The sequence below is a fragment of the Aythya marila genome (genome assembly GCF_965140915.1).
Source record: "Aythya marila genome assembly, chromosome: 5".
In the NCBI taxonomy this organism is placed as follows: Eukaryota; Metazoa; Chordata; class Aves; order Anseriformes; family Anatidae; genus Aythya; species Aythya marila.
In genome coordinates, this window is record NC_139046.1 from 60,449,152 (window position 1) to 60,467,881 (window position 18,730).

Genomic DNA, 18,730 nt, shown 5'->3' on the forward strand with positions numbered 1-18,730 from the left:
AGGGTTTTAACAGTGTTCCTGGGATTTTGTATTAGGATTATTCAAATGAATCGTTATATGTGTGTGTGTGTGTATATATGCTCTATTTTTTGGTGATAAATTACTATTACTGTTCTATTTTTTTTTGTATTACCTATGAAATACTGAAATACTGTGAAGTGGCAACAGGGATTCCTCTCAGCTAGAAACAAACCCTTTAGATGTGAAAAAAAATACACCTTCTTCAAAGTCCTTTCATCTCCTTTGGAAAACCTTGCCATATCTTCTTGATACAAGGCTCATTATGCTTCTTTTTTCTTCTTTAATTCTTAAAAATCATATTTGGTTAGCAATTTTGCAATTGGGTATGTATATAGAGAAATGCAATGCATACTGCTTAACTTGATTTTTTTGTCAGAAGCTGTGTGTAGCAGCATCCAGGTCCTGACTGAGGCCCAGGAATTCTTCTGTTAAGCTCCAAACATGCTTTCAAAAGGTCCCTGCCCCAAAGCCCATGCAATGAATGGATGAGTCAGACTGGGTTAGAGGAGGGAGATGCGGCACATTTCCCTAAACGGCTGCTTTTGCTTACCTCTCTACCATATAATTAGATGCAACTCCCTCTCTCTCTTCTCATTCAGCGATGTTTGTAAAATCACACTTGTCACTCCTTTTTCACACAATTTGTGTTTCTGTTTTAGAAAAAATATATTCCTTTGTTCATGTAATATTTAGGGAAGCTTTATGGATTTAAAAATTTCTAGTAGTTCATTTATTGAAATGTGTTGCTAATTTCAATGCCTTAATAGGTTAAAGTAATTTAGCAACATTACTGCAAAGAAAGTGGTTTCTAAGGTTAGTTCCCTGGTAACTAAAAGATGAGGCAGCCTACTTCCTTTCTATCTGAGTTGCTTGCTTTTTCAATCAAAAATTCATTCTTGTTTGAAGCAGAAATAACTTCAAGGAACTTGCTTTAATGACATTTATAACCCAACATATGTTTAGGTCACTTTTTCTTCCAAAGGCAGATACAGCTTGTGTAATCTCACACTATTTGGTCATTAATAATTTGTCTCATATTTTTATTTATCCTTCTAGGTAAGTGAGAATATATGCATTTTTGATTATGTCCTGTCTCATATCCTTCAAGTCTTTCAGAGTACTGGTTCATGATTAAATGTTATATCACAGATTTTATTTAAGAAATTGGAACATGTTGTCATCTTTCCACCTTCACTTTTATTATCTGGCTGTCCACAATGTAGTCTTGCTCAATGCTGTAGCGTTTGAGTACCCGGTCATTAATCACAGACTGTGTGTGGATTTGGTATAATAATTCTTCAGCATTTTTCAGCATGTCTCATGCTACATTTGAAAGTTCCCCTTTGGTTTTCTTTGTTCACAAAATTTGATTGTGACACAGAAATGGGGAACAGAGCAGGCTTTTACATAGGTAATATGGTAATGAGATCTGTATGAGTAAATCAGTAGATGATGGAGACCATCTTTTTTTGCTAAAAGCTATTACAGTTTTCATGTCCCTTCAGTTTGGAGTCTTAATTCAGGATCATTAACAAAAACATGGTGAGTGTGATGGTAGCATTTTTTATAACAAGATCTGCTAGAAGTCTAGTGGAGATAGCTGCATGTGGACCAGTCAGGCAAAAAGAAACCTTGGTTGCTATCTGGCAGTATCTATATGTAAGATTTATGGCATTTTGTTAAGATTCTACTTTTATGGAAGTTCTGTTTCCTGGTACAGGTTGTTTTCTTGTTGAAGATTTGTACCTCTTCATCTCTACAAAACTTGCTTTTGCTAATTCACAGAACTGATTATAGCTTGAAACCTAATTTGGAGAGAGTCTGAAATCCAGGTCTCAATGTTGAAGATTGGGATGTCCCTTTTAGCTAACTTCTAACTCCCTAAAGTATTTTTGGGCATGTTTTCTATCACCATTTTTAGATGTTCCCATTTCATTAGGGAAATGTCTTCATTCTGCCCTAAGTAACTGAGATGAGTAAAATCATTTTCAATAGTACAGATGGACTTTCAGCATTTCCTCATTGTCTCTGAACTTGAGTTACAAGCTGGTTTTGTAGACAGGAACAGATTAAACTGAAACAGGCTGGGATCTTCTCAATGCCAGCATCTGCTGGCCATTACAACCAGTTTCTCCCCAGTGATTGTATTTTCCAATGTCCTTCAGGACTCATCTCATCTTTTTCTTTAATCCCACTGTATCTCTCAATCCTGGACATAATTTAATTATTTATTTATTTTTACTGTGTGATAAGTTGTCTCGTTTACATTTTATACATACTTTCTACAGTATGCTTATCTACCTTTTTGTCTCCTTTTAAGATGTGGTGTAAGTTCTGCTATTTTTACGCTCTTTGTATGTTACGAGAATCATGACGACATAAAGAAACAGCTAAGAGACAATTTTTTCCTTTGGACCATAAGAAAGGCGAGCCCAATATGAAAGGGTACAAATAACATCAGGCTCTGTGATGAAGAATGCAAGCGATTAAATAGCTGTAAAAATATGGCAAGTTGCTTCAGATGCGTGATCTTGGCAGTGGATAAATAAATTCAGACTTCATTGGTTTCTGATGTACTGTGACACAGGTGGTATGATCAGATCATGCTTTAAAATAGGAATTGAACTACTTTTCTAGTCATCAGATTAACAGTAGGGACTAGATGGCAATGCTTCCCTTCTTTATGTTGCCAAGGTAAACATAAAAAAAATAAAAATAAGGAAAAGGTAGGACTCGGATATGGCCAATCTTGTATGTCATTGTCTTTTCGAGTTCTGGAGGGTGAATGACCTCAGATTTCTTTGGTGATGAACTTTAGTTTTAGTTAGTCGTATTTACTTTGCCATTCCTGCTGTTTTGCAGCCAGGTCTAAAAGTGCTTTAAGTGCTTGTGACTGGGGTAATGAATGAAAATTTCTTTCCAGCACTGAGAGTATTGCATTAGACTGAATAGTCACCTTACTTGTAAAAGCACTATTAGAGAGGGGCAGCTGTAAGTAAGGATAACGATTTGTGTCCAGTGCTTATTTACTGAAAAGTGTAAATGTATTATTTATTGAGAGCTCTCCAGACAGTGCTTGTCAGAATAAAAATGTCAACTCTAAGCAAAATGTTATAATACATAATAAAAATGCTAGGTATGCACTTTAGAGATACAGCTAATTAGATCTGCTTTTCTTAAAGAAATGACAGTAAAAATGCTCAGCAGCATATACATTTTAAATGCTGATATATTTTTTTATTTTCCTATACTGTATTTGGTTTAGATACCTTATCATTACTTAAAAATAATTTTGACAACTTTATTTGGTTGCCATAAGAGAGACAGAGGCACTTGCTATCTGTCTGCACAAGACAGATATATGTTCAGGCTGTCTTGTTCATCTACTGGAGAGCGCGCCTGCTCTCATCTCTGTATCTGCAACTCCAGCTCCAAGATGCCACTTCCATGAGGGAAACCTGCCTCCGGTGGAAACAACAAACAGTTTCTAAGATTATCCTTTACCCATGCTAATTAACCTCAAACAAATATTATGTTAAGGAGACTAAATCCATTCAATGTCAGTGTTACTTCTGTGTAATATTAAATGCAAGTAAGTGTTAGAAGAAAAAGAAAAAAAAGTTGTCCATTTAAAATAATACTTTATACCATTTCAGTATTTTTAGATGCCTTTATTTTCCCTGACATTTCTAATGGGAAAAATTGGAACTTACGAAAATAGAGATCTAGAGTGTTTTATAATGTGAGGGAGGAAATTAGATTTTGAATTTACCATTTTTTTGTAGAAAGAATAAATGTAAGAATTTTGTAAGAACTGCTCAGTTCAGCATAATAAAATTTAGGATGCTGTCATTAAAAGCATCTTTCTTTTATGAAGTATGTTGGCTGATCTGTGAAAGTTCCCTCTTGTGATCACTTCAGTGGCAATGTATGCATGTTCCTGCACCCAGAGAAAGGGTGAAACCCCACAGAGACAGGGGGAAACCCCGCTGTCATTTCCCAGAGCGGGAGAACCAGAGGAAAGCTGAGGAAGGAAGGTGGGTCCAGGTCCCACTCAGAGCAGCATCGTCTACTGCAGGTTGCTTGGGGCCACATCCCATCAGCTTTGGAGTATCTCCATGGATAGAAACACCACGGCCTTTCTGCCAACCTGTTCAATGTTTCATCACTTTTGCAGTAAAAAAAGGTTTTTCTTATGTTTAAAAGGAATATCCTGTATTTCTGTTCGTGCCCATTGTCTCTTGGCCTCTTACTGGGCACTGCTGAGAAGAGTTTGGGTCCATCTTCTTTACTCCTGCCATCAGGCATTCATAGACATTGGTAAGATCCCTTGGAGCATGCTCTTTTCCTGGCTAAACACTCACAGCTTGTCCAGTTTCTCCTCGTATAAGGGATGCTCTGATTGTGGCCCTATGCAGCACTCTCTCCAGTATGCATTGTACTGGGGAACCCAGAGTTGGATCCAGCACTCTGGGTATAGTCTCAAATGTGGTTTATTTTAAGGTTCTGCAGTTCTGCATTGTATGACTGATCTAGTACCCTTAAAGTCAGGAGGGGTTTGACTTCAGCTTCAGAAGTGGCAGGTCCAAACTGCGGCTTAGTGAGACTTTTGTGTGTAATTCAAGTTCTGGCCCTGCACGGGTGCTCTCACTTTCCAGTCTGTAGCTGAAGAGAGCAAGTAAAAATCAGGAACAAAACATAATTCTGTGTTCTGAGCTACGTTTCTATGATTCATAAGTGTATTTTGGATTGTGATGAATCCTTTTAATCCCCGTTTATATTTAGGCATCTTCCTTATTTGCTCATTGGCATGTTGATCTCCAAACTAAAGCAAGAGTTAATAGTTACACGTGTCAAAATTCTCCTTCTCTTGAATGTCTTCAATAACATAAAGAAGTGCTTGTGTTGCTAGAGTTCAGATTGTGAGATTCATGAAAAAAAAGAGTACAGTAGCCCTTGGTAAACACAGTCGTGAGGACAAGTCCTGTGTAAACATCCGCAGATAGCTCCTGTTAGCATTGCTCTGTCCTGACTAGCAGCACCCATTCTGTTGCAGTCTCAGGTCCTCCTTTAACGTGGGCTGCCAGTCAGTAAAACCATGCCAAAATGTCTTGTTCTACAGCGTAGCATTTCGGAATGTGTCTAATAGCTGTTTTCTTTTATTAATCATAATATATTTTTAGCTTTACTTACATAGGTGCCCAGAGTTCCTGGGCACAGTGCCCTATTTATGAATGCCTGTTTATTTTCATCTTCCTTTTTATTAACTGCTTTACTTAATGCTTTACACAACCGTTTGCCATATTTTGGCGTGAAGCGATAATGCACTGCTGCCTGCTTACTTTTCTTAAAGAACTGATGTGACATCACCTTCTAGAGTGAATCATGATCTTCACTGAACCTAAAAAAAAAACACATCTTGAATGCTCTTCTGTCTTTTATTTGTTTGAAAATGTTGAAGCAAGCAGGCTCTTTCCCCCATCTGGAGGAACTCTGAACACTCCAGTATGGAGAGCCTGCAAGGGCATCAAAAAATTGGAGAGCCCTGCAGTGAATTTCTTGTTAGTCTAACACCTTAAGATTGAATTCTGCTTGCATTTGTAGTGATGTTGTATGTGCTAGGGGATATGCATGCAGACAGGGTTCTGCTCTTTCTACTTTCTCTTCAAATTTACCTGTGTTTTTGATGTTTAAAATACCTCTGGTTCTCTGCATAGGTCTTAGCGCTCCTTATCATATCTTAAATATGTAACAAGCAGATTACTTTTAAATATTTACAGTGAAACAAAAACTAACACATTGGGCAGAGGTTTGTTAAAATGTCAGAAGAACTTGCCATAGTGAAAAATAAATATTGAACCACTTTTATTCCTAAGGTGACTCTATTAATTTCAGTGGAATTACTGCAGGAGTAGGATTTTTTTTCTGAACAAAATCTGTCTAGATCTTGCATCATAATTTTATTATTTTCAATAGAACTTTGAGTAGCCCTGAAGTAATTTTATAGATCTGGCATATGCATGCATTACTAATTAAAATAAGCTTCCTTTGCTTCAGTTTCCTCTGTGGACTGCTGGTGTTTTTAGTTGTTTAAATGTGGTTGTTGCAGCTTTATTAATGAGTTTTATTATATCTTCAGTTACACAAGGAATTAAAAATGTAGCTGGAGCATGGGTTCCTCCACGTTTCAGTCTATCTGTTGCTGCTGTGCTGTTCCTGTGAACAACAGATACGCTGAATGAGTAGACAACGTATCGTGTCTGTTGCCTTTCAGTGCCTGTGTATCTGATAACACAACAGACAGTGGCCAGACATATAACCTCAAAAATCAAAGCAATTCGTTAAAGAGCTAATAAGGCCATGTAATAAGCATCTCCATTCAGTCATTTCCCCCAGATTTCAGTTATTCCTTTTAGCAAGAGTATCTAGTGCTGTATCAACAAATTATTTGATGACAATAATTTGGCTGATGAGAATACAAGGAAAAAGGCCCAATCTAATTAGCAAAGACTGTACATTAGGTGGTGAAGCATGGCTAATATTTTATTTTTTATTGTCAAACCACAATTTGCAACTTTCTGTAGTTGATGGTTTTGTCTCCCCCTCCCCCTCCAAGCCCAGTAAATCATGAAAAAAAGGCCAAGAAGAGACTACAGGACTTGAAACACAGTGGCCCTGAAGTGATGGGAAGATGGCCAAGATGTCACAGCTAATTTCTGACCCTGCTTTATAAGTTCTGCTGTTCCTTATTCCCCTTGTCAGTCTGTGAATCCCTGAGGCTGTACAAACTGGCCTAACATCACTCAGCTCCGGTTTTATATCCTCTTTTAATAATGTTGAGTCTATTCTGTCCAACTTTGATTCAGACAACCTGCTTGTCTTGAAAAAGTGATATATTTAATCAGTGGCTCTGTCTCCAGCATAGCTCCCACTGCGTGAGACTAGAGCCAAAGAGTAGTGCAGTGGCCTGTCACTTCTGTTTGAATAGGTAATGTGGAGCCGCTCAGCCGAAGAGACAGGAGCTGGAACTGCTTGTTAGGACACATGATCAAAAGCCACTCTCTGCTTTCTGCCAATCAAGCCTCATGTCGCCTTGTGGGGCAGACATTAAATAGATTTTTCTGCCGTACGCTGTGGGCACTTTGCCAGTTTGACATGTGAACTGTTACAAAAGATACCAGAGTTTCCACTGCTTGCTGACTGCTTTTAAATATTACCAAGCCATTGCTGTCCAAGTAGAATATTTTAAATAATGGATTATGATAAATTTCCACTACTCCGAGGCAGTCTCTTCCTGCTCCCAGCAGTTCAAAGATGTTTTTAAAACCAAAACTCTAAGTTGGTTTCTGGAAACAAACAAGCAAACAAAAACTGTTGAGCGGCCCTATGGCAAATAGATCTGAACAACACGGTTATTGTCTGAGCATTCTGGTGAGTCGTCTGCTTTCACTGGTGTCGTGAATATTGTTTCTATTTTTGGGCTTTTAACATAATTTAATTGGATTTTCCTAGTTGAGATCATAGCACAATTTTATTATTATGTTTATTTGGAGGGATATTAAAATCGAGTTGTTTTGTAAATGAGGTTGAATTTATTTATTGTGTTTCTTGGCTGCTGGTGCCAATATAACAGTCTTGAAGTGGCTCTGTAGTTGTTTTTAGTTATACTTTCCCTTGTTTTTTTCCTCTTTGTCTATTACCCTTCATAACCACCTCAGCTCTTGTGCCCATGGCAACAACACTCAGTGGTGGAGGCTAACAAAGATGACATTTAGGCTTTGCCTAAGTAATGAATATTCTTTTGTAACTTGCAGGGCCACTGAATTTATGCCATTTTCTAGAGGTTCCCAGTACCTAGAAAACTGCTACAACAAACGTGGTTATGCTCATGTTATCCAGATATTTGCTTCTTTGTGCTTGTGGTTGCTGATATAATATCTTTTTTTTTCCCTCCTTTTTATTTTTTATTTTTTGAGTAAAACATTTCTACCAAAACATACCATGGCAATCTAGTGGAACTCATTTAAACAGTGAGCTACACATAAACAGCTGCTCCTTCAATAAGCCATTCTTTATAATACCCTTATTACCTTCTAGTGTCTCAAATTCTGATTAGTCAACAGTGCTGATTACTGTATGGCATTCCACTGCCCATCTTCCTTCTGCTCAGCTGCTCATGTCTTAGCTGTTATGTGATTACAACACAACTTGTGCATTGTTTCTCCAAGTTGTTCTTCATATTGTATATCTTAAAAAAAAAAAAAAAAAAAAAAAAAGAGAGAGAGAGAGAGAGAGAGCGCTCTTGAGGAGACGGAAACATTTATTTTGAGTCACCATAAATTCTCTGAAACTTTGCGAATTGTTTTTGTACAACTGTGATCTTCACAGTCTGTTGGCTCTGTAACTTAGCAGAAGGATGAGTAAATTCTTTAGATTTACAACAAGGATAATCTATAAATACATCTCAGTTTAAAAAAAGACTTTAGAATAATGATTGTTAGTTATTGTGAAATTTGTAATGTGGTAGAGCAGGAGAGATAAAAGAGTGTTTTGCTTCTTATTTTTATTTTTGCAAAATGAAACAAAGCACACACAGCTTTGGACTAGCTTTGCTTTTGCGAAAATCAGGTGGTTCAAAATCAGTAAGGACAGAGCTAAGTGATGGCGAAGCAGTTTGCATAACTCACCATCAGTAACATGTCCTGAGTTTTGGCAAGGGGTGTAGTGGTAGATGGAAAACATAGAATGAAAATGGGAAGAGAGGACATTGTGTCCTTGGTGCTCCAGAGCTCTGCTTTTTGGTCAAAGCAGCAAACACAGAGGTTCGTTAAGGACATTAAAACTTTGTTGGCTGGTTTATAGGTAAATAGTGCCATAGTGAGAAGAACACCCTTGCTGTGACTCCAAAGCCCCCCGCAGCTTCCTTTGGTGCAACCCCTTAGAATCAAGTCCTGGTGAGTACGAAACGCTGACACACTCAAAACGCAACCCCATTAAAGGCCTTAAATCTGTCATTGTGCTCTGGAGCCTGTTCTGAAAATAGCAAAGCTCTTTTTGTAAATTAAAATCGGTGTGAATGGGAACAGATGTTGACATGCTTTACTTTATCTGCAGGGATCCCTGTCAGGGGGGAGAGGGTCAGTGAGGTTAGATGGTAGGAATTACTGCAAACGTGCAAAGGACAGAGTAGTCTAATATAGACATTGTCTTTGGCTTTATGTAGAGCTGTAATAAGAGCCAGTGGTTGCTTCTGGTGGCTGCTAAGTCCGTGTATAAGGAAAGAGGATTGTGTAATACCTTTAATTCCTTGGAGAACGCTGTCCCCTTTTCTATCTGTTTATACAAGGAGAGGGATGCTCGCCCTGCTTTTCAGAATTGCTGCACTCAGATCTGGATTCCAGGAGATCCTGAGTGACCTCAATTCTCACTTACTTTGGCATTAGCTGAGCTCTCTCAGGACCTTGGGCAAGGTGCTTAGCATCTCTGAGGATCAACCTTTAGAAAGTCTATGTTTGGTCTGACATTGAGTAGTGTTTCTGGTATTTCAGCATTACTTTTTAAGATTTTGGGTGAACTCTCAGGTTGCATTAGAGTCATCATCAACTTTTAATAGTTTTTGAAATAAAAAAAGCATTCTATTCTGAAATGTGCAATTTATTAAATAGCTTTGCAAGTCACTCTAAATAAATTCTCATTGAAGATTTTTCCTGATTAAAAAAAAATATATAGCATAGGACGAATTTATTTATAAGAACTGTAATAGTTTCCCTCAATTCCTTTTATATTTTAGATTACCTTATAATTTTCTAAATCTACATGAACAATAATGATCAATTTTGTCAGTATTATTCACACCTTTTATTAATTTAGCATAGATGAATAAATGTGAATGTTGTGAAGAGTTGATTGGGAATAGATTTTAAATCTGACAGTTAGATTACAGGGTACCTAAGAAAAAATGGCTCTTTCACTAGGTACCTAGTAATTTAATTCTTGTTTGAAATTATTATAATTTATTACAGTGTGTGGGTCCTAATGAATGTCTACTATTAAATGAAAAGGAGAAATTGAAATTATGAAATTCTTTTAACTTGTATCTTAAAAATCCTCTTAAACAATTCAGTAGATATTAATAAGCAATGTGCTTTTCTTTCGCTTTTATGTGAGTGCAAACAAAAACATTTTTGCCATTACGGAATGATATTAGATGAGTGCTGCTGGAGATTCTTACTTAGGTTTAAGACTGTCTTAAAATAGAATGGAATAATTTTATATGATGAAAAATATCTAAAATTTACTATCTCATTTAGTCATTTAGACCTTAACATAAGAGACCTTCAGAACTTTTGGAAGGCAAGTCAAAATCACTGTAGAAGTTTTGCCTTTGTTAGAAATGCAAACGTGTGAGGAGAAATTAAAGCTTTTCGGCTACTAAGGGAGTCATTCATCAGGGTGAGAGAATATAATGGCCGTTATGCGTTTATTATCTTTATATCAAATTTTTCCACTTTCGTTATTGGCCTTGTTTTGAAAAATGGGACAACTTAGGAAAAATGGGTTGGTATTTCCAAATAAACACAAAGACTAGGCTATAGAGACATTTCAAGGAAGTGATGGAACGCAAATTGTGAAGTACCTTCATTGAGAGGCCGAACACACATTAGGAAAGTCCTAGATACAAATTATATCAGTACATACTGATGTAGCTGACACAAGATGAGGCCACTAGTGGGGTTATGTAGGGATTAAATCTACTTAAAGAATACAAGGCCTCTGGTTCTGTCTGAAACATACCACTAGAACTGAAACATCACCACTAAATTATGTGAGCGTTATATAGGCATCTAATAAATAAATAAGCATTTCAGTGGAAATTCACGTTGTAATTACGCTGTTTACACATCAATAGCAGTTGTGGCCATTGCTGTTTACTGGTTTCAAACTGGCTCAGGTAAAATCAGGGTTTTGCTCCTCTGTACTTTTTTTTTTTTTTTTTAAATATATATATCTCTTCCCGTATCAAGAGATACGGATGATTTGTGTCAGTGAAACATGAACCAGTGTCTCTCTACAAGGTGGAAAAATGTATTTCTAAGCTGAGCAAGTCACTAGAGTTGGCTGCTGCTTCTTCAACTATTTTGTTTAAGTCACAAACAATGCAGTTACTCTCCTCAGTGAAGTCAATTTAGTATGAGGAATAAAATATTACCTCTGGCTACCTGTTGCTGTCTTGCAGCTGACAGATGGAGCACCAGTTGGATACTCCATTTTAAGGTAACAAGGTAGCAGTGTGTGCTTGCATCCTTTGAGATGCATGTGTCTTTTCTTCTGGTAAGAGAATGTGGGATATTATGCCACTCCACATTTCCTACTGTGTTGCTAGAAAGGAAAAGAAATGAAAAAACAAAAGAAAGGGGGGAAAAAAAAGGAAAAAAGATGAGAAAATAAAAAGAGAGGAAAGAAAAGAAAGGAAAGGAGACAAGACTTCTTTCAGGTGAAGAATTTTTTCATTTTCACCAAACAGAGGTTTTGAAGTTCTAGAGGCTGTAGCTGAAGCCAGTATTTTCAAAAGTAACCTGGATTTGAGAATGTACTTTTTTTTTTTTTCTCCCCCTTTTCAAATTACAAGGTACCCAAGAACACTGTATTCAAAAAAGACATTAGGCACAGAGTAGAACTTATGTTAACCATTTGTGCTCTTTCTCACTGCACACAATTGTGGCAGAGACTCTGATTGTGTGTGAACATTGCTATCTAGCAGATAGGATCTGTTTCATGCTACTAGTAGAAGAAAAGTGACTGCACAGAATTTGTTCTTTTCAAACTTCTAAAAATACTTGGGCCTTTCTCAGCAGTTAGGAATTTTTATATGTTTACTGTTCTTCACTGTAACCAATTCCAGCAACTACACTGTTACAGTTTAAAAAAACAAACAAGCAAACAAACAAAAAGCAAAACAACAAAAAAAAAGCTAAAACATGAGCTGAAATATCTTTACTAGCAAACATTTCGAATTATAAATATGACTAACGGCTGGTGTCATGTTGATCTCCTTTCTTAGGCATATTCTGACTAAGCAGATAATAGAAAATTATTTTCAGTAAAATATCTAAGTAATATGAAATTAAATTATTTACTTTATTAAACTTGTGCTTTTGGGTCTTGTTTAAACCTTAAATGAACGTGGAAATCTGAAAGAGATGAGATTAAAAGGTTTAAATAGCTCTAAAATTATATTTACATTAGTGCAATCTGTCAGTTTTAATACTAATCTGCTTTTTTAGTCGAGATTGTATTGTAAAAAACCACCCAGCATGAGCTAAAGTAGCCCAGAATATTTGCGTGATGAAGCTTGTTTGTTCCTTTCTTAATCAGCCAGAGTTCTCAAGGAAAAGTTCAGTTCACTGTTTCGATATTAGCTGTACTTCTTAGAAATGACCTTGTGGGGTAGAGAAGCATGGCACAGTGGCACTTTCCAGCTGTACACATGGTATCCGTCGGGGTACAATCATGCTCAGTCCCAGCACCGCAGGCTTGGACATATGTTGAGTTTTATTTCTTTCTTCTGACATTAATCCTATTCACCAGCTGTTCTGCCAGCTGCCATTCTTCAGCTTGGAGATTACATTTTGGGGGATACCAACAATCGCCTAGTTGACCACTGTTCTCCCCACTTAGTTTAAAAATGATTGGAGTTCTGGGTGAGCATTACTCAGTCTTTTTTACTGCCTATGTCCTTAACTGTCTTTGAATTCTAGGCTTGATTTATGATCACTTTGAATACACTGCAGAAAAGCCCTCAAAAGGGCTCTGATTTCTACCATGCTGGTAAATCTGTGTGCACAGAAAAAAATAAAAAGGTTTGCAGTTAACATGCTGAAAGCTGTAATTAATGTTACATGCACTATTATGTAAACAGCATTAATTAGTGCCAAATTCTTCTGACAAAAATCATATTTTAGTCAAAAAAATGTCTTAATTTTTCATTTTTACATGTGCCTATATTAAGAAGTTGCCTTTCTGTAAGAAACGGTTTCACTAATCTGGTTTGAGCAGACTATTAAATCTCTGTTACATTCATAACATATACTAATAAGTCGTATAGATTTCTCAGTTCATATTCCAGATGATCTGTCCATAAGCAGGATGTTAAACATCTGTAGTTTAAGCCTTCTGGGACTAACAAATGCATTAATGCTGGGAAGAAATGTGGCCTGAACAATAAGGTTACAGACCATGTGGTAAAGAAACAGCCCCGATATCATCAACTCAGCACATACGGTGCACTATGACCGAGTAGTAATACAGCAATAAAAGAACAATGAGAGTCTTAAACTGTATCCATTTATAGCATATATTCATCACATTCATATCAGTAAAGACCGAGAATCCCATATTCAACGTAATTATTTCATGTGGCAATTTAAAGATCTTTGTTGCACATGCTTCACAATTGAGCAAAATTGGCTATTAGCTGGATAAGGTTAAACTAAACTACAATGGTAAATATTTATTACGGGAATATTCAATTAATAACACATATTCAGCATTTCTTTGCACAGCCAGTGATTACATTCAGATCATGTAAAGCAGGCACTGGAATCATCCAACTCGGATCACACTTTAAGAAAACAGTGTATACAGCAATAAAACCCACCCACCTTGAGTCCCTTTCCCTGTTCCCTTTTGCAGAGTTATGACAATGTTCTTTTAATATAGTTATAGAATTCAAGTGTCAGTACTTAACACATGAAATATTTTTCAAATAGGAGTTACTCTTGACTTCCATCAGAGTCAAGAAAAGTTTTTTGGGGGGGAAGAAGGGAGAATCCTAAGAAATATTGCCGATGAGATGATGTTCCAGCCTCACCAGTAGTGAACCCCCTTTACTAAATATGGCCATTCTATTTATAGAAATATTCATATTTTCATTGGTGGCCAAAGCACTGCTTATAGGAAAACCTACAGGTGACTAATAGGAGTTGCTCACTAAGTGGAATAATGAATAGTATTAGGTGTCAATTAAATCAAGCTTCCCCGAGGTGCAGGTGCTCCACAATGTACTGACACATTTCAAGTAGCAGCGCCACTTCACCCATGCATATGAACAAGCACATTTGCATATTAAAAAGCTGAAAATTATTTAACTGAAGCAAAAGTCTTTTAGAGATGATGGAGGTTATTAAAACTGTTGACAAGAAAGAAGGTAATTGCCTGAAAATGAGAGATGACATTCTGCTATACACAGGGAACGTTGTTTTTGTTGTATTGTGCAGCAGTGCCTGGGTGTATAACCTATTACATTGAGATTGCTCCTATGCAATTAGACCCTTTTTGTCCTCACTTCAATAAGGCTATGATTATGAAGGATTGAAGAACACTTGGCATATTGAATGTCTGTTGTTTTTATAACTTCGTCAGAAATGACAAAACACGTTTTGTGTCCTGTTTTTTCTTTGTAGGCTTATTGATTCTGTGATTATAATATTCATAAAAGACAATGTGTTCATGGTTGAACACTCTGTCATTTATACAGGTTTTATTTTTTTTTTTATTTTTGAGCGTAGTACTTGTTTGAATGCCAAGGTGTTAGTCAGAAAGATGGGCATATAGAAAGTAAAAGATGAATAGGTGAGAAATACAGTACTCTGATAATGCCAAATATTCCTATTAAAAGTGAAATAAAAAGCCTGTGTATTTCAGAAGTATTTGCTCAGAAATACGCACCAACTTACAGTGAATTTACTTTTTATCTCTGAGCAGTGATTGTTTTCCAATGTGTTTTCTTTGTCCTGTCTTTCCTGGTGATACTCTAAAGGAACCATTTGAACTGCACCTTGCAAGTAGCATGAAAAATTGCTTCTCTGTAAGCCACGAGTGAGACACTTCATTTAGCTCCCATACTATTCCACCAAGAAGAAAACAATGGAGCTTCGTTTTACATAACTCCCTAAGATAAAGGTGCCTGGCAGGCAATACCATTTAATACTTACCACCTAAATGGTCATTTGTGGTGGGATTTGCAAAACTGCCTAAGAGATTTGGATGCCCAGTTCCCATTAAAGTTAATGAGAATTGGCGGCATCCAAATTCCCTTTGCAGCTTTGAAAATGTCAACCAGCCTTTCAGTGTTTGTGATCATGCTGTATGTTAAGAGAATGTTTCCTGCAAGCTCCGTGTTTGTTAGGTTTTCTATTATGTTCCAGGAGTTGGCTGAGAATCTGGAGAGAAGCACGGTGATTGCAGTGACTTGCTTTGAGTTTGGGCAAAGATGTTAACCTTTCTGCTTCAGATACCTTGTCTGTGAATTGGAGATGCTAGTGGTTACTTGAATTTGCAGTATGCTTTGATATCTTTTGAATGAATTTAATTATATGAAAAGGTATAAATACTTGTTAATAAGGAGGTTTTTTGCACTTCTAGGGTCCCAGCCTGTTGAGATGTGTGAGACATGTAAGACCCTCATCTGTCTAAAACAGTTTTAAATGGATTAAACCACAGAACATTGTAATGATATAAATTATTTATGATATAATTGATGTACTCAAATACGTAATGAGTCATGAGGATAGATGATCCAAACTCAAGTAAAAGTATGTCATCTATTAGTATTAAGTATCTTTTCAAGAATGCATGATTTCTTTCAAGTTGTGGCTTTTTCATGTGATTGCATTTTAATCTTTTGTCAGCTACTGCATGCCGGGTACTTTCAGCTGACCCTTTCATGAAACCATCTATTTACTTTGATCTGTGAGACACTGAAATTACCTGCTTTCTTAAAATTACACTAGTTCTGATTTGAAATAGTAAACTTTAAAATGTATGGGCTCAAGCCTGTAGTTCTTGCTTAGATAATACATTGTTACGCTCAAAAGGTAAAAAGAAAAAAAAAAAAAAGGAAAAAAAAAGTGTATAAAGATGCCAGTTGGACTTATTATTCTGAAATACCCCTGCTGGACCAGATTTTGAAATGATCCTAGTGTTACAGCTCTCATTTAGTCACAAAACCAAAAAAGTTTCATTTCTTAAAGTTCTCAGTGCTAAGAATAATGGGAACACATCAGAGAAATTGGTCTCTCAAAATATTTTGAATGCTTGAAATAGAGTAGAACTTTCTGGAAATCCTAACAACTTGTTTCTTGGTAAACGTACAAGAAAAATGGAAGCTCAGCAGTAGTCACACAGTTCTGTTCTGGTAATGTGCTTGGTGTGATACATAGTATATATGTGTATATCTCTGTGGTTATATATTGAGTATTTGGTATTTCATTGCCTTGGCATCTAGTAGTATTTTCAAAGAAAGAAAACTGATCTATTTGTTCCAAGGAGAGCACCACTTACTAGCTGTAGAGAACATCTATGGCAAGATAAAATAAACTGTAACTTCAAACACAGTAGCTTGCATATTCATCTATAATATACTGTGGGAAGGTTTGTTAGTCAGGAGAAAGGATAGATGACTGTTATGGGCCAAGAAATATCATTTGATAGGTCTTGTGCAGAAACGATTATGGAAGTCTTTTTAAACTAAAAGTAATCTCGTAGATTTTAGTAGAAGATAAATCAGTTTGCATTCTATTGAAAATTAATGTTTCTAAAATAAATCTTGTTTTAACCAGCAAACATTTGGCTTCAACCAAAACACAATCAGAGAATGTTCTTTATACCATTAGTGAGGCAGAGCATATGTTTCTGCTTTATCGGTTGCTGACATTAAGCATACTGATTTACTGGTTTGAAACTCGTAGTTGAGCCACTAGGATCCATTTAATTTGTTTTAAGAATTCAGCTTAATTTTTCTGCTGCACTTTTACATTTTAGAAAGCAGTGTCATTTTTTCATATTACAAATTTGTTTTATATTCTTACCTAGAATCCTTCTATTGCAAAACCAGGCAGTCTCCTGTGCTCTGAGACATGGAAAAGCTGAGAGCTGTTGTTTTGTCAGGACTGTCTGTTGGAGGACAGGTAGGGAAAGAAAAAGGCTGTTAAACCCAAGTCTGTGGAACCTTTGCTCCATAACCACTCTGAAATCAGGACCATGCTCATTTTGAAGTGAGTAGCTGCCTGGAGCTTGGTAAACTTTGCAGACTTGCTGCAGATTATTATTCCCTTACCTGCGCTTAGCAAGGACAAGGATTCAAGAGAGAGATCCCTGCTTGATGGGGATTGCTAAGGTATGGGGTGGCTGCTGACGTTTCTGAAATCTCCTTAGTAACTTTTGTCATGTCCCAGACTTCCAAGAAAGGAGGTACTGCATAGGCTTTGTGAGATTGGGTAGCAGCAGGACCTTTGAAGGTGCTGTCTGCAGTATGATGAGGAAGGGTTAAGGTACCCAAAAGAAGTAGCTGACTTCCCCCAAGGAGGCTCTGAATTCTAAAAACACATTTGCAGCTGGTAGCTCCTCTATTGCTTTCTCTGTAAGGTATTATATAACAACATTTTTTTTTCTGATGGAAGTGATATTTAGGTCGTAGTGTCTTGACTCTGTAGTTGTGTATACCGTGAACATACTTTCCAGTGACCCAAATGATCAGTTGTGGTTACTGACTTTCGATGCTTAACTTGAAACATACTGGGACTGATTTTTCAGATATGTTCAGAACTTATAACTTCAACTTTCAAAACTACCAGGCCCAGCAGCTCTGAAAATGAGATGTAATTTGATTCAAGTGCTGTACCTAAATTTTCTGGCTGTTTTTTAAATGCTGCAGTTGTGCATATATCTGTATGTAGCTGTAAGCACACAGATGTATAAATAAGTTTCATAAGCATTCAATGTACATAAAATACATGAGTTCTATGTATTATTCTAATTCATCTGGGCAGTAAAACCCAGCTGTCATTAAACAACACTTTCCCTCTTTCAAATGACAGTTATGAAATGGCAGACTAGTCATTCTTTCAAAGACCCAGACCTCGTTTATTGAGATGCTCAGAAGCATCTGTTGATTTTGCTGTGCCTCTATTGTGCCAGGCTGAAGGTGCTGTTGATAAAACCTTCTGAACAACCTTCCATTTAGCAAGGATCAAATTCTCTTTATTAGCATGAAAAAAATTAGAAATATTTTTCATTTGAACTGGATAAAAGCTTCTCCAATTCTTACTAAATGTTTCTGGAGTCACAGTGGTCAATAAACTCTTCCTTTCTTTTCTTGTATTTGGAGATGCTGTCTTGTCCGATAACAGCAAACGTGATAAATAAAAATGTGTATGTATTTCAGTGAGGAAATACACTTCATTCTGCCTATATTTATGTAGGCAGGATTTTTTTTTTCCCCTTTTATTCAGTTTCGTTTTAAATCTAGCTTAAGAATGGAATGCTTGAGAGCTTTTATTAAAAAACAAACAAACAAACAAACAACATTTTGTGGGGATAATGTTGAGTGTTTTGTTAACAAAGAGTTTATTTCTCAGATATATAAAGATACCTAAACTATTCTCTACCTATCTAAATCCCAATTACACAAATGGCAATTAGACGCTTAAATTGTATTTAGATAGCTCAAATCCTCAAAGTTATTCAGATAATAGATCTTTGTCTGACACATCTCCTATGTGGAAAGGAGAATTAGGGAGGGGAATATGAAAGCAATAGTACAGTGTATGATGAATTGATTCCTAGGTGATTCGCCTGGCTGGCTCTAGACAGCATTTCTAAGCATCTCAATTAAAAGTTTAAGAAATTAGCTTCTGTCCTACCTTCCAAA

The 18,730-nt window shown here is 36.6% G+C and overlaps 1 protein-coding gene across 11 annotated transcripts in view; it reads left to right on the plus strand.

Annotated features, from left to right (window-relative positions):
* Nucleotides 1-18,730, plus strand: part of SOX6 (SRY-box transcription factor 6) — a 382,586-nt gene that overhangs the window by 167,179 nt on the left and 196,677 nt on the right. The window lies entirely within an intron of this gene.